Here is a 12,936-nt window from a genome sequence, read left to right on the forward strand (position 1 = left end):
CGTTTGGTAGGAATCACTGAGCAGGTACAGCTTGGCTTCATCCTTCCTCCCTCGGGAACCGTCCTGTCAGCAGAAAGCGCGTGCTCTCATCTGCAGCCCCAAGCTGCACATTGTAGAGAAGTCCACAGCTTTTGGAGGAAGCTCGCCCTGGTCCAGCGCACTGGAAGTAGTGATAAGCCTGCAAGCTTTGAATTTAGTATGAGCACGGACGTCTTTCTAACAGAAGTAACTAAGCCACATTTATGATGATGTTGATTTGTGCACTTCTGTATCTGCATGTTTTATTTTACAGCTTGTTCTGTAACGGGTTCATGAAGAACAGTCCAACTCCTAGGGACCCCTCAGAGACCTCGGCAGTTGCTGAGAGCAGGAGTGATTTGGGACTAAGGAAGTTTATGGAAGCGTCAGGTGGATGGAGTGTTTATGAGTGATGTTTCCTCAAGAATAAGGAAGATGAGCAATGCTGGCAAGCATGAGGTAAAGAGGATCTAGATACCAGAATCTTGAGGGGGACGTGCTAAGAAGATTCTACTACAAAATGTGTGTGTGCGGGGCGTGGGTTGGGGTGGGGGTGAGGCGGGCGGGCGGTTTGAAAAACACGCCCTTGGAGTTGAAGTTTGAGAAGAATAGGAGACTCGGAATCAGCTGCTAATAAACACAAGAGATCAAGGTCTCTGAATAAGGTTCTCTCTCAGAAAATAGTAAAATAATGCCAGTAGGTGAGTGAAGTTTTATGTCAGTTCTAAAATGGAATTATCTCCTTGGGACCTTGGCATTAACCTTTCAAATAAGAATACACAGTTATTGTTCACAGCATTGCTTCCATTCTATACTTACTTTTCACAGCTTTGGGACTTCTTTTTTGGTAGCCAGGGAAGTGAATTTAAACAATTTTTCTTTCGTTTTGCTTTTATCCTATTTTGAAAACTGGCTGTGTGTTTATGGCTTAGACTTTCAATCTGTCATTTCTCTTATAAAATTTGTACAGTGACACTGATGCCAGGTGTCAAGTCCAGCCACCTCTAAAATGCCACTGTTCAAACCAGCCGTCTTAACACAGGAGCCATAAGACTTTATTGCTCTGGGGGATTAAAAAATATCCTAGAGTCTTGGTGGGGCTTTTGGGGTCTTGCCATGAATTTGTAGTGATAGCCAAAACAAAGCGGGGATATTTCTGAAGAGTGGCACTTTAAAAACTCTTTTCCTTGCTCTGCTCCATTTTGGATAGGCAAAGAAAATGTTTTCTGGGATGCCTTTTTCCAGATCTTACTGGAAAACCTTTCAGTGTTTTGTTGTGGAATATGATATCCGCTGTAGGCTTTTCGTAATGACCTTTGTTATGTTGAGGTAATTACTGTCTATTCCTACTTTCTTGAGAGCTTTTATCATGAAATGGAATTGAATTCTCCCAAATGCTTTTTCTGCATCTCTTGAGATAAGCATATGACTTTCACCTTCCATTCTGTCCATGTGGTTTGTCATATTAATCAATTTTCATATGTTGAAATATCCTTGCATCTCGGGGTAAAATGCACTATATCATGGTGTAGGATCCTTTTACTGTGCTGTTGAATTCAGTTTGCTAGTGTTGTGTTGAGAACGTGCGCATCTGCGTTCATCAAGGATATTGCCTTTAGTTTTCTTTTCTCATGGCGTCTGACTTTGGTATCAGGGTAAGGCTGGCCTCATAAGATGAGTTTGGAAGTGTTCCCTTCTTCAATTTTTTGGAATAGTTGTGGAGTTAATTCTTCTTTAAATATATGATGGAATTCATATATATACATATATACATGAGAAATGTCACAGTATGTTATGTGATTTCTGGGGAAGCTTTGGATATTCTAATCAAGTTTCCAGGACCTCTTTAAGAATAGCTTGCCAAATGTAAGATCAAGCTTCTGGCATCATCCAGACTTGGTCTTGAGCAAATTATTAATAATTGAAGATAGAAATGTGTGGGATTAAAAGTAAAACTTTCTGGAAACAGAGTATCTGAAAGGCATCTGCAATTATTTGAAAGCAGCCTAACACCCCACAGCGAGTGCTGAGCTGTGCTGACCATGGGCAGGAGGTCTGAGCAGTAACAGAGGGCAGCGTGAATAAGATACCAGCCACCTGCCAGCTGTATAGTGAAAACAGATGAAGGCTGCTGTGGGGATTTAGCAGAAGGCACTCAGCGCTGCAAGGGTTCCGGGCTTCAGCGTGTGCTTCACATTAAACTCTGTGCCAGAGGAGACTCTCAATCCCTAAGATCAGCCAAGTAGGAATAAAGTGAAATTGTCAATAGGATGCTGAATACATGAACACATTACTACATGTCAGATATGTAAGTAGAACCCAAAGGAACATATTGTATAAATCCTCCGAGAAATGACAGTAGAGAACAATGTAAGCAATAGCATGTTAAATTAGATTTTAGTTTGAGGCTGAATGTCAAGAAAAATTTATATGATTATCAAATTGAGCCTGATTTGCATAGTTCCTTAAAATTATATATATATGTGTGTGTGTGTGTATAATATGTATGTCTATATATATGTATAATATATATACACACATATATATATATACACACATATGTATATATAGAGAGAGCGCGCGCGAGAGAGAGGCAGAGAGAGAGTATGTAATCAACTTAGCTGAGTTAAATTTATAAATATATATACAAATTTTACTCAGCTAACTTGATTAAATTTTTAAAAGTTGTAGCAGGCTTTGGGAAAATGCTAAAGTTTGAAGTTCAGCACGTTGTTGCATATATAAAACGGAAACAGACATTAAAAGCCCTGATATAGATGTGTATCCCCGTGTTAGCTTCTTAACGTGAGACTCACCTGCATTATGAAGCAGGGATTATAATCATTTTTCTCTTTTACAAAACTGTCCTGAGAAGCAGACATGGTAATATATATTCAGATCCTTGGAAAAGTTCTGTGCAGTTGTAGAGGGTCACTGAAATGACCCACGACCTTGCGTTATAGTTCTGAAATTTGCCATTTTTTGCCACCCTGTTTTTAAATCAAAGTGCTTGGCCCTTCAACAGCACCATAAGCTTTGTGAGGGAGAGCCCCACCCCTATGAAGCCACAGTGATGGGGAAGGTAACCCGAGGCCTCGTCGTCACTGATCAGTTCAGGACCTCTATCTCCGGGGGATGAGACGGTGGCTTCTTCTGGGACTCACCCCGCTGAAGCTGTCGGAGATGCAGAGTCGCTGGGCTCACAGGCTGGGCTTGAAGCTGCCGCCGACCCTCTTCCCTCATGTGAGTAAAACCTGGGTTAAGTTTTAGCCTAATGGGTGCGGCCAAAGCTGACAGCTCAGCACAGGCCTCTGAGTCTGGTTTCTAACTCTACAAATGAACTGCAGAAAACGGCAAACACTTTCTTGTCTTTTGAGTTGAAAAACAGGATCTTGAAACTTTCAGGTGAGACAGTGTGGTCTTGAATCATGTTTTTAATCCTCAAGTGTCCTGTCTTTTGAGTGTCAGAAGGCCCAGCCCTGGAAATTTGACATGAACAAGGAAAGGGGAAAAGCTGAAATGAAGGCCTACGCTGTCCTCAAATTAAATAGACTGGACGAGGGGGATCCCCAGAAGGTTAAAGGCACCGAGGCCTCGTGGTTGGTCTGGGAGATGTCAGAAGGAGCCCCAAAGCAGGAGAGACTCCTCCAGGGGATGTTCTGGGAAACTCCACACTTAGAAGAGGTGAGGCAAGGGTAGAGCAGGATCCTGTAGCTCCATGGGAATTTTTGGGAAAGAACCCACAAAGGCACCCAAGCCTGCTGAGGTCCAGAAGATGTGTCAGGTAGCATTAACAGCGCTGCCCACAGATTCCCAAGAGGAAGGTGGGAGGGTGAGGAGAGGGGTGACGTGCCCTGAGGACGCTCCCAGACTTGTGAATATGCCCGGTGAATTTTCACTGCCTAAAAGTCAAGGCTTAACAGCAACCGTAGGAATGATGTCATAGGGGGTATATGCTGAAAATTGTGGAAAGTGTTTTACCTTGTTGACTACGTGGCACCTGCTATAAGGCAGAAATAAATGCTGTAGGAAATAATGTGTATAGTTATAGAAAGATGAGGTTATATTTTGCATTATATGTGGCTTATAAAATTATATATGCTGGGATCCAGAAAGTATAGTGGTCTGGTATTGCCTTATTTTGTTTTAAGTGTTAAAGTTATGTTTTCACTGTGTTTCCTTTAACCTTTTAGGCACCAAATTTGAGGCACTTCTAAATTCAAAGGAGAGAACAAAAACAAATACACTGTCTTCACCAAGTGTCCAGATATGTAGTGCCAAGGTCTCATTTTCGTTCATTTCTAACACATTTACTTTGACATTCTTTTGAAGAATCCGTGGAGAAACTGATAATTGATTATGTTAGTTTCCAAGTGCCCTTGTTCTCCGTACATTAAATGTATCTGAAAGAATGGTTTGCTTAGCGTCCCCCTCAAAGAGCCGCCCCACCTAAAAAAATGTGTTTGCATTTTTATGTCTGCCCCATGGTGAGAAGAGGGAGGATGAGGGAATACTGTCTGCTGACCATGTAGTTCAGTGAATAATAAACTATTAGAGACACAGACTAGTTGAATCAACATTAAGATGTAAAAAGTGAATTAAATGATGGGAGAGAGCAGGAGAGTGGGAAGTCAGATGGAGCGGGACACAGAGACACTCAGACCAGCACGTGGCACTTCCTGTGTGACCAGGACAGTCAGCACAAGAGAAGCCGCGTCAGCCTGGACCCTGGAAAGCTGGGATTCCAGTTTGTTCTTGAAATGACTTGCTAGTTCAGATTTCCCTGTGCATCCTTCCCACGTGCATTTGAGGCTTTTTCTCTTGTTCCTCTGTGTCCTTGTAAGTGAGAGCTCAGCGTACACATGGCTGCATTTGTCCTAGTAGCATCTGTGTGCCCTCCTTTCCTAGGGGGTCTGGAGTGCCCTTCCCGGGCGGCCCCAAGACTCGCGGGTGATTCTCTTGGAACAGTGCTTGTCGGGAGCACTGAGTTCATCAAAGGGGGTAACATTTCTCAGGGTGATAACCCTTCCTCTGTGCTTTGACCGCATGTTCTGTTCTGTTCTCCTGTAAAGTAAGCTTCTCATATGATTCCATCAGAGTTAACGTGCACGCTACTCTGAATTCTCCCCCTCCTTCAGCAAGGAGACCTGAGCTGCTGCTGGGGGCAACTCAGGGACGGGTTGTACCTCGACTGGATGCATGTCCAGCAGTGTCCAAGATTAGTCTTTTATATACAAGCACAGAAGAGAATGAGTCAGAGACAGAGGCAGAAAGAGGGACCAGGAGACAGAGAGAGATGGGAGAGATAGACCAGAGATACAGAGCGACAGAGACAGAGCCTGCACAATAAGCCTTCTTAACACCCCGGATGCCCCCTTTCCCCACACACTGGAAAATCCTCTTCCGTTTAGGTTTCATGTAGAGTTTAATTCCGAAAGGGGAAACAAACGTTACCAATACCACCTGGTGTACATATTAGTAAAGGTGTAAGATGCTCTTTTTTACTTTGTTAAGAAAACATAATCGTATACTTGTGGTTTTGTTCTGCGGTTCCCAAGTGGGGCTGGGAACCCTGGAGAGAAGTTAAGCGTGTGACAATGCGAGGCGTGTCAAGAGTCTTTCTCATGAACACCTGGAGGAGGCCCAAGGGAAAGGGCTTGAGGGGGTGCACCGACTTCCCTTGTGTCTTCAGCGCTCAGTGATTCTAAACCAGCCGAGTAAGCCACCTAGGACTGCTAAAAAATTGTCCAAGTCTTCCCCTCCTTCACGGCAGCCCCCTGCCGCCGTGCTCTAGGAAGGTGGAGGGATCCATATACCAGCTCTTTGGAGAGCTTGTTCCTGCGTGGAGTCCGTGCATTTGAACTTCCTGAAATCTCAGCTCTCCGGTGGGCTCCAGTACAACTAAGCCTTCTGTAGATCATTCAGCATTTTCTGTTGGTTTGTACGGAGTGATGTTCTTCTGAAACGTTTCACCTCATGAATCCAAGGGCAGCCCTGGGTTGGTTTTGAATTGGCAGCACATTTTGAATTTTGTCAGCATCCCCTCTGTCCAACCCTTGGTGGCCCCTGACCTCAACGTTTCAGGCCGCGACCCACGAGTCTGAGGGAAGATGCCCTTGGCACCTCAGTGCACCGGCCACCGTTTCCAATTTCAACGTCCTCAGAACTAGGGAGAACTCCACTGCAGGTTTCCTTTGCTGGGGCTCGATCTTGTCCTTGATGTTGGCCACACAGAACTTCAGTACCTTCCCTGTTATCTTCAAGCAGATTTTCTTAAACATGGTTAGTCCATTTTTTCTACTTTACTCACTGGAGGATTTTGTCTAAGTTAGCCCACCGTGACCGGAAACAGATAATTTTCTTTATTTTCAGATATAAGTGTTGCCGTTTTATGGGGTCCTGCTACGTATACAGATGAATTTAGGAATCAGTTGCCAAGTGTCCTATTGAGACTTCCTGTCACACAATGTGTCATTTTCAGCAGTGGATGGGGAAATAAGCAAATTTTCCAGTTGCTTTTTCTTTTCTTGTCAGAAATCATCATTTGCAAAATTTAAGATACATTCAAAAGAAGAGACGCTGATAAGGGAAAAAAGTAAAAATTAAAAATGTTTTTTAAGTGTCTTCTTTTCTAAATTTCTTTCAGGGATTCAGACATAAGGGCATTGTACCGTCAGTATTGTTCGTTGATACCCTAAGTAAACTCAGCTGCTGGAGATCACAGTAAGGTGCCCCCTTTCTTCTCCTTTCCAGACATGCTGTAATGAGAGTGGATGTCAAATCGATTCATACATTTATAATTAATATTTATATGCAGTGCATTTTAGTATTGGGCTAAACGACATGTAAAGCTTCTGCATAGTCATAGTGGTATTGAATATTTGATCAACACCAAATGGAAACTTTGGATTGTTTATCAAATCAGTCACTAAAGTGAGAGTAAAGATTCGAGGTAAAAGGAATCTTTTCCAGGTCTGGCATGGCAGAAGGAACCTATAAATAGCACTTAGATGCTCACACTAAATTTAGAGAACAGTTATCTTACATATTTGTGTTCAGTACTCATAATGGTATAACTTACAACTGACAAAAAATGAATTTCTGCTGCAAAGGAAGAAATAAACTCTCCTTGTGGCTAACAAATTGTATGTTAACTGTGAAACAAATATTGAGTTTACATTTTATATTTTATTCTATAAGCCCCACAGTCTTAAGATCCTTATGTTTTAACTACATTTAATATTTTAAAGGTACTTAAAAACTTTATGTTGACAGTTTACATACTGCTCAGGTAGCAAAAAAAGGAAAACTTTGAAGACCAAAATATTGTCATATTCAAATGGGAAAACTTTGAGAAAAAAGTGGGTTTTAAAGTCAACAGCAATAAAATTTAGGGAGAGAACAATTATTCTTCATTTTTCTCTACTATGCAAAATGTATTTAACTCCAAGCAAGCTTTTATTTTAAAAGAGATTCCTTTGAAGTGCATCAGCTGAACAGACTTTATGAACCTCAAAGCTGTCTTCATTTGTACTGCATACAAGTGACAGGGAGTGTGCAGTGCTACATACTATCCAGGGCTTCATGGCAACCAGACTGACGTGAGGCTGTCGGAAGTTCATTTGGACAAGCGCGGCTTGCAGGCAGGGGCTGTAGGGAACCCAGAGTGCTGAAGGGGGCGGTTGGGTGAGTTTCAGTTCCACCCTGAAATCCACTCCCACCCCCCCTCAGAGATCTTCCCCTTCACCAGGGCGGAAGGCCACTAAACCCATGGAAAGCTCACCAAAAAAACAGCACTGGAACCAAAAACTGCAGGAGACTTGCCTGCTAAATTATTAATTCGGCTGCAGGGCATAAGAGATCTGAGGACAACCCTAATCCCAAACACAATTCTCTTCGCCTGGGGGATGCCAGCCTGAAAAACAAAGCACAGCCTTCCTTTTCCACCCTGATAGCTGTTTCGCAGGAACCACCGCCTCTCATAGGTAGGCTCTGTGTGTCTCTCTTTCTGTATTTCTCTCCTCTGCTTTTCCATCGTTGCAGGCCATAAATGGATGTTCCTCCTTGTCTTCTGGTCTGAGATTGAGTTATTGCAAAAATCCTGTCCCCAGGAGCCACAGGAAACAGTAGAGCCCAGGTGCAAATCTCCTGTCACTATTTGAATATTATGCAAAGAACTGTCCAAAATGCCCGTAAAAATGTGGCAGCTGCCATAGGGCTCAGCTTTCAGGCTCCCAGATAGAGAATGTGAGATGCTTCCAGCAAAAGGTATTTCCAAAGCTATTTTAGGAGAAAAGTAAAACCCAAACTTTGGAGTGTATTCAGTGCTCTCTGAAAAGCACACCACCACTTGGAGTACAACAGTGAGTGTTCCTCTGTGGGACCATCCTGTGCTCATTAAAAAACAATGCATATTCATCACTGTGCTTAGCCCAGCCAGGCTACATGTAGTCCCTCCCCACTCCTCAACTCTCTTTGTTTCCTAGTGTATGTTTTATTTTTTAAAAATCTTCATTTATTTTGGCTGCGTTGGGTCTTAGGGCCCTTCATTGCAGTGCGTGGGCTTCTCTCTAGTTGTGGCTAGAGGGCTTAGTCCTGACCCGGGATTGAACTGGTGTCCCTTGCATTGCAAAGCAGATTCTTAACCCCTGGACCACCAGGGAAGTTCCCCTGCTCCTCACCTCTTTTTTTTTTTTTTTAACATCTTTATTGGGGCATAATTGCTTTACAATGGTGTGTTAGTTTCTGCTCTATAACAAAGTGAATCAGTTATACATATACATATATTCCCATATCTCTTCCCTCTTGCATCTCCTTGAGGAGCAAACGCCCTGGGGTACTTTCCATGTCAGACCTATCGTCTCTTTTCAATTGTATCTTATTCTTCATTGAATCCCCAGCCCCAAGGACGTTGCTGGCCCACAGCTAATCAGTATTCAATTTTTTCCAATAAAGGAAAACCACCTAGGAGACAGTGGATTTGGAAATGCTTTGAAAATGTGAAGTTACTTTATCTCTATTCACTTCATCAAATGTTTAATGAGTGACTAATACATGTTAGACTGTCAGCAGATATCTGAACATAGTTACAAAGATAGAGAAATGCTTTCTACATAGTGTGTCTTTAACAAAACTGGGGCTACATTAAAAAACTCATAAAGGACATATCCCAGTATTATCACAGGATAACAGAATCTTAAATTTGAAACAGAGCTCAGAGTATACTGAATTCAAATTCCGCCTCATACAGTTTCTCCCTTCTACAACGTTTTGACATATTACTCTTGAAATTTTGGTTAAATACTGTATGTGAAATATTCTATATTTCTGAATAGCCCCGTAATTGGTCTAAGGCTTTGAATGTTTTACAGAGGAACTCACCTGAGGCCTGGAAAGTTACACAAGTGACAAACAGATTGTTCTCTACCAGCTTCATCCAGAAGTCACATCGTCCACATTTACTTAAAATAGGAAGTGAAGTTTGAGGTGATGCTGTCAATTCTTCTCTCCTTCAGGCACTGAGCTGAAAGGGAGTGTTTTTGAAGGACATCCCCGATTTTCTTTAGGTCTTTACGGCCAGTTCCTCCCAGAACTGAAGTGACCATGTGTCAGAGAAGAGGTGCTGTTGGAAGCCTTTGTTTCCACACAAGCCTGTCAACCTTGCCATCTGGTTTCTAGAGTGTACAGTTATCTCCTTGCCGTTAGGAGTGCTTATTTGCCAGGCTTTCAACGGAGGATGCAGCCTTGAATCACGTGCTCTTACTGAAAACTTAGATGAAAAAACTACGATTGAGGTTTAAAAGTGAGCCTAGCCAGTTGTGTTTGTCTAAGTCAACAGTGAGGCTGTGCAGATCACGGAGAGGGATGGGGACTTTCTGTCGCAATGTACCCTTTTCAGCATCTCGGTTACCCTGAGCCCGGGTCCCTCCTCTTGGAGTGCTGATCAGGTTCAGGATACCCCCCAAATGCTTGACATTCTCTAGAGTAACAGCCAGGAATCAGGTGGCCCACACTCTCTTTGAGGATTGGAGTGTGTTATTTTGGTGTGTGCTTCTAGAAATTACATCTTTTCCTTCTCACCTCGTAAGTGGCTGGATCCCTGCAGTAGTAAGCCCATGTGTGGTGGCTCTGGCTCCTTTCTTGTCTCGGGGATGTGAGTGGGGCTCCATGTCTCTACCTGACGGAGATCGTCGTGCAAAGCCCAGCCTCTGGGAAGGAGCCCGCATCCGTGTTTCAGGATAACAGCCTCAGAAGCTCTCCCTTCAACCCGCGGAGAACATTCAGCCTCCTCCCAGTTCCCTGCTTGTTTCATGCCTGGTGTGGGGGGAGGCGATCTGGCTTCTGGTCAGAATCAGCTTTACTGATCTGGATCTGGCTGAGTGTAAAAGCTGCAGAGGGGACAAAAGATCAAGCGAATCGAGCACAACTTGACCCGACCTCTTACAAACGTTGGGGCAGAGATTCTGCTCAAAGAGGGATACCTATCACCGATGCGGTTTTCTCCCTCTGTCCTCTGCAAAGTCATCCTGCTGATAACAGATCTAGTTCAAACCTAGGATAACACAATGCAGCTGCATTGCCTTGAACAGAAATAGAGGGTATTGTTGTGATTTCTTCCAGAATGGTGGCATTAACCCTGAGTGTCATTTGGCCATGCTCTCAGCTTTGGGGTTCCTGTGCTCTGAGTAAAGCACTGGCAGCTGGGTGCTCTATTCGGGGCGGTAGCGGCCAGGGGAAATCCACCCCAAAACGCTCTGCAGCCGCTCCAGCCTAAGGAGCGAGTTTTGGCGGACAATTCAGGAACTCTCCTTGAATATCCGAAACCCCTGTGTGACTCACATCCTTTGCATGTCAGTTACTCCTAATGCTCCATAGTTTGTTAACAAGATACTCTTTCCATGTATGTGAGGAGGGGAGAGGTGGGCGGGAGGGGCAGAGAGGAGGACGGATGGAGGGGAAGGAGAGAAAGTGGAAGGAGAATGAAAGAGAAGAAGGGAATCCCGCCTTTCCTAGTTTTCCCTGGGCCACACAGCACCTTCCTACTGTTACAGAGAAAGAATATTCATGACGCTCCTTAAAGATAATGAGGCAGACTTCATTTAGGTCCCTAGCGATTCATGCAGGGACCAGGGTGATGGGATTTTACAAAGGATACGACTCAACTCCGGATGCCATGTGGGCCAGTGGGGGTCACAGCCAAGGGGCAAGGAGGGGGCACAGGTGGGACATTCCTGAGAGGGAACCTCAGGGCTTGGAGGGGCTCTGGCTCAACCCACCTACCAGTGGCAGGTGGGGATGAGAAACTGGATCAGATGTTGAGGCTGGAGGGTCCTTGTAGGGTGACTTAGCAGGGTGCTTGCTAAAGTTGGCTTTTACCAGGAGGTGCACAGGTGGGCCTGAGAGAAGTGTCAGGACCCGCATTGAAGTTTGGTCAGGCAAAGAAGCTTTGTCACTCCTCAGCCTTCAACTCACGAAGGACTGAAAATTCCTCTAACTTCCTTCCCCACTTGGAAGCCCTCTGGTTCTGAAGTTTATCTGACACCCTGTTTGCCAGTGACCTTACATATCAGAGTCCTCACATCAGTACTGTTTTCCTCCCCTTAAGTGTTGATGTTCACCCCAGTTTTGTCTTTGGGCCCTTTCTTTCCTTGCTGTACGTACTCTTCACGGGCAAGCTCAGCCACCTGTTGGGTTTCAGCCTCCATCTGTAATCTAGTTTTTCCTAAATCTGCTCAGTCTGCAGGATGTCCCTCCCCTGAGCTCTGGACTTCTGTGTTTAACTGAGTATGCGACAGTTTCCCCTAGACATCAGTTCAGACATAATTCAAATGGACGTTTTCTGAAATTGAACTGATTTTCTGATAGCAGTCCTTCCTTTGGAATTGCACAGATAGTTCAGGAATCTGGGCTCTCACTGGAGATCCTTCCATCCTTTTCTTTGCTACCCATTTTCTATACGGTTACAGAACTTATATTAATTCCAAGTGTCTCTTCCTTTCTTTTGGCTTTTTATTTGGAAATAGAATAAATAGATAAATAACATAAAATATCAATAAGAACAATAAGTAAAAGAAAGAAATGGAGAAACCATACCTGGGGAAATACCTTTTAACAATTTTATATTTGAACTATTACTTATGTTACCCACAATTGTTAAGAAAAATTAATGAGTTGAAGAAAACTCTTATCAAATAGAAAATATATAAGTGGAAAAAATTCCAATAATGTTTGCATTCAGTGCTGTCAATCACTTGACAATAAACTAAGTTTGAATGAGTACTTTTATTATTTTAGATTTTTTTTACTGGAGTATCCTTGATTTACAATGGTGTGTTAATTTTTTCTGTACAGCATTGTGACCCGGTTATACATATACATATGTATTCTTTTGTATATTCTTTTCCATTCTGGTTTATCCCAGGACGTTGAATAGAGTTCCCCGTGCTATACCGTGGGACTCTCTTGTTTACCCACGAATGTGGTACTTTTATAGAAGACAAGCTCTCCAGCGTGTTTTTGTTGGTTTTGCTTGTTTTTCAGCGGGCCTCTGAGGCTGCCCGGATCCCATCGTGAACGGCCACATCAGCGGCGACGGCTTCAGTTACAGGGACACCGTGGTTTATCAGTGCAAACCCCGGTTTCCGGATTGTGGGGACTTCCGTCCGGATATGCTTGCAAGACCCCAAGTGGTCCGGACACACCCCAGTCTGTGTCCGTAAGTACACCTGTGAACTAAGTCAGCGGGTGCTTCCCTTCGTGGTGTTTTCTTTTGTCATTAGGTCGTAACACAGACACGTTTAAGCTCAGAGAAAGGATGGAGAGCTGTCGGAAGAGAGAGAACGTGGGCGCCCCTCCCCTTCCGTCTTTGGTCTTCCTCCCATTCCATGTCCTTCCGACGCCTCCTGCAGGCTCCCTCCA

The 12,936-nt window shown here is 43.8% G+C and overlaps 1 long non-coding RNA gene across 1 annotated transcript; it reads left to right on the plus strand.

Annotated features, from left to right (window-relative positions):
• Nucleotides 1–317: 317 nt before the first annotated feature.
• LOC307181064 lies at nucleotides 318–12,656 on the plus strand. Its single transcript, XR_013825854.1, has 3 exons — nucleotides 318–477; nucleotides 3,044–3,261; nucleotides 12,559–12,656. It is a non-coding gene; the product is annotated as an uncharacterized lncRNA (long non-coding RNA).
• Nucleotides 12,657–12,936: the final 280 nt, after the last annotated feature.

The sequence above is a fragment of the Stenella coeruleoalba genome (genome assembly GCF_951394435.1).
Source record: "Stenella coeruleoalba genome assembly, chromosome: Y".
NCBI lineage: Eukaryota > Metazoa > Chordata > Mammalia > Artiodactyla > Delphinidae > Stenella > Stenella coeruleoalba.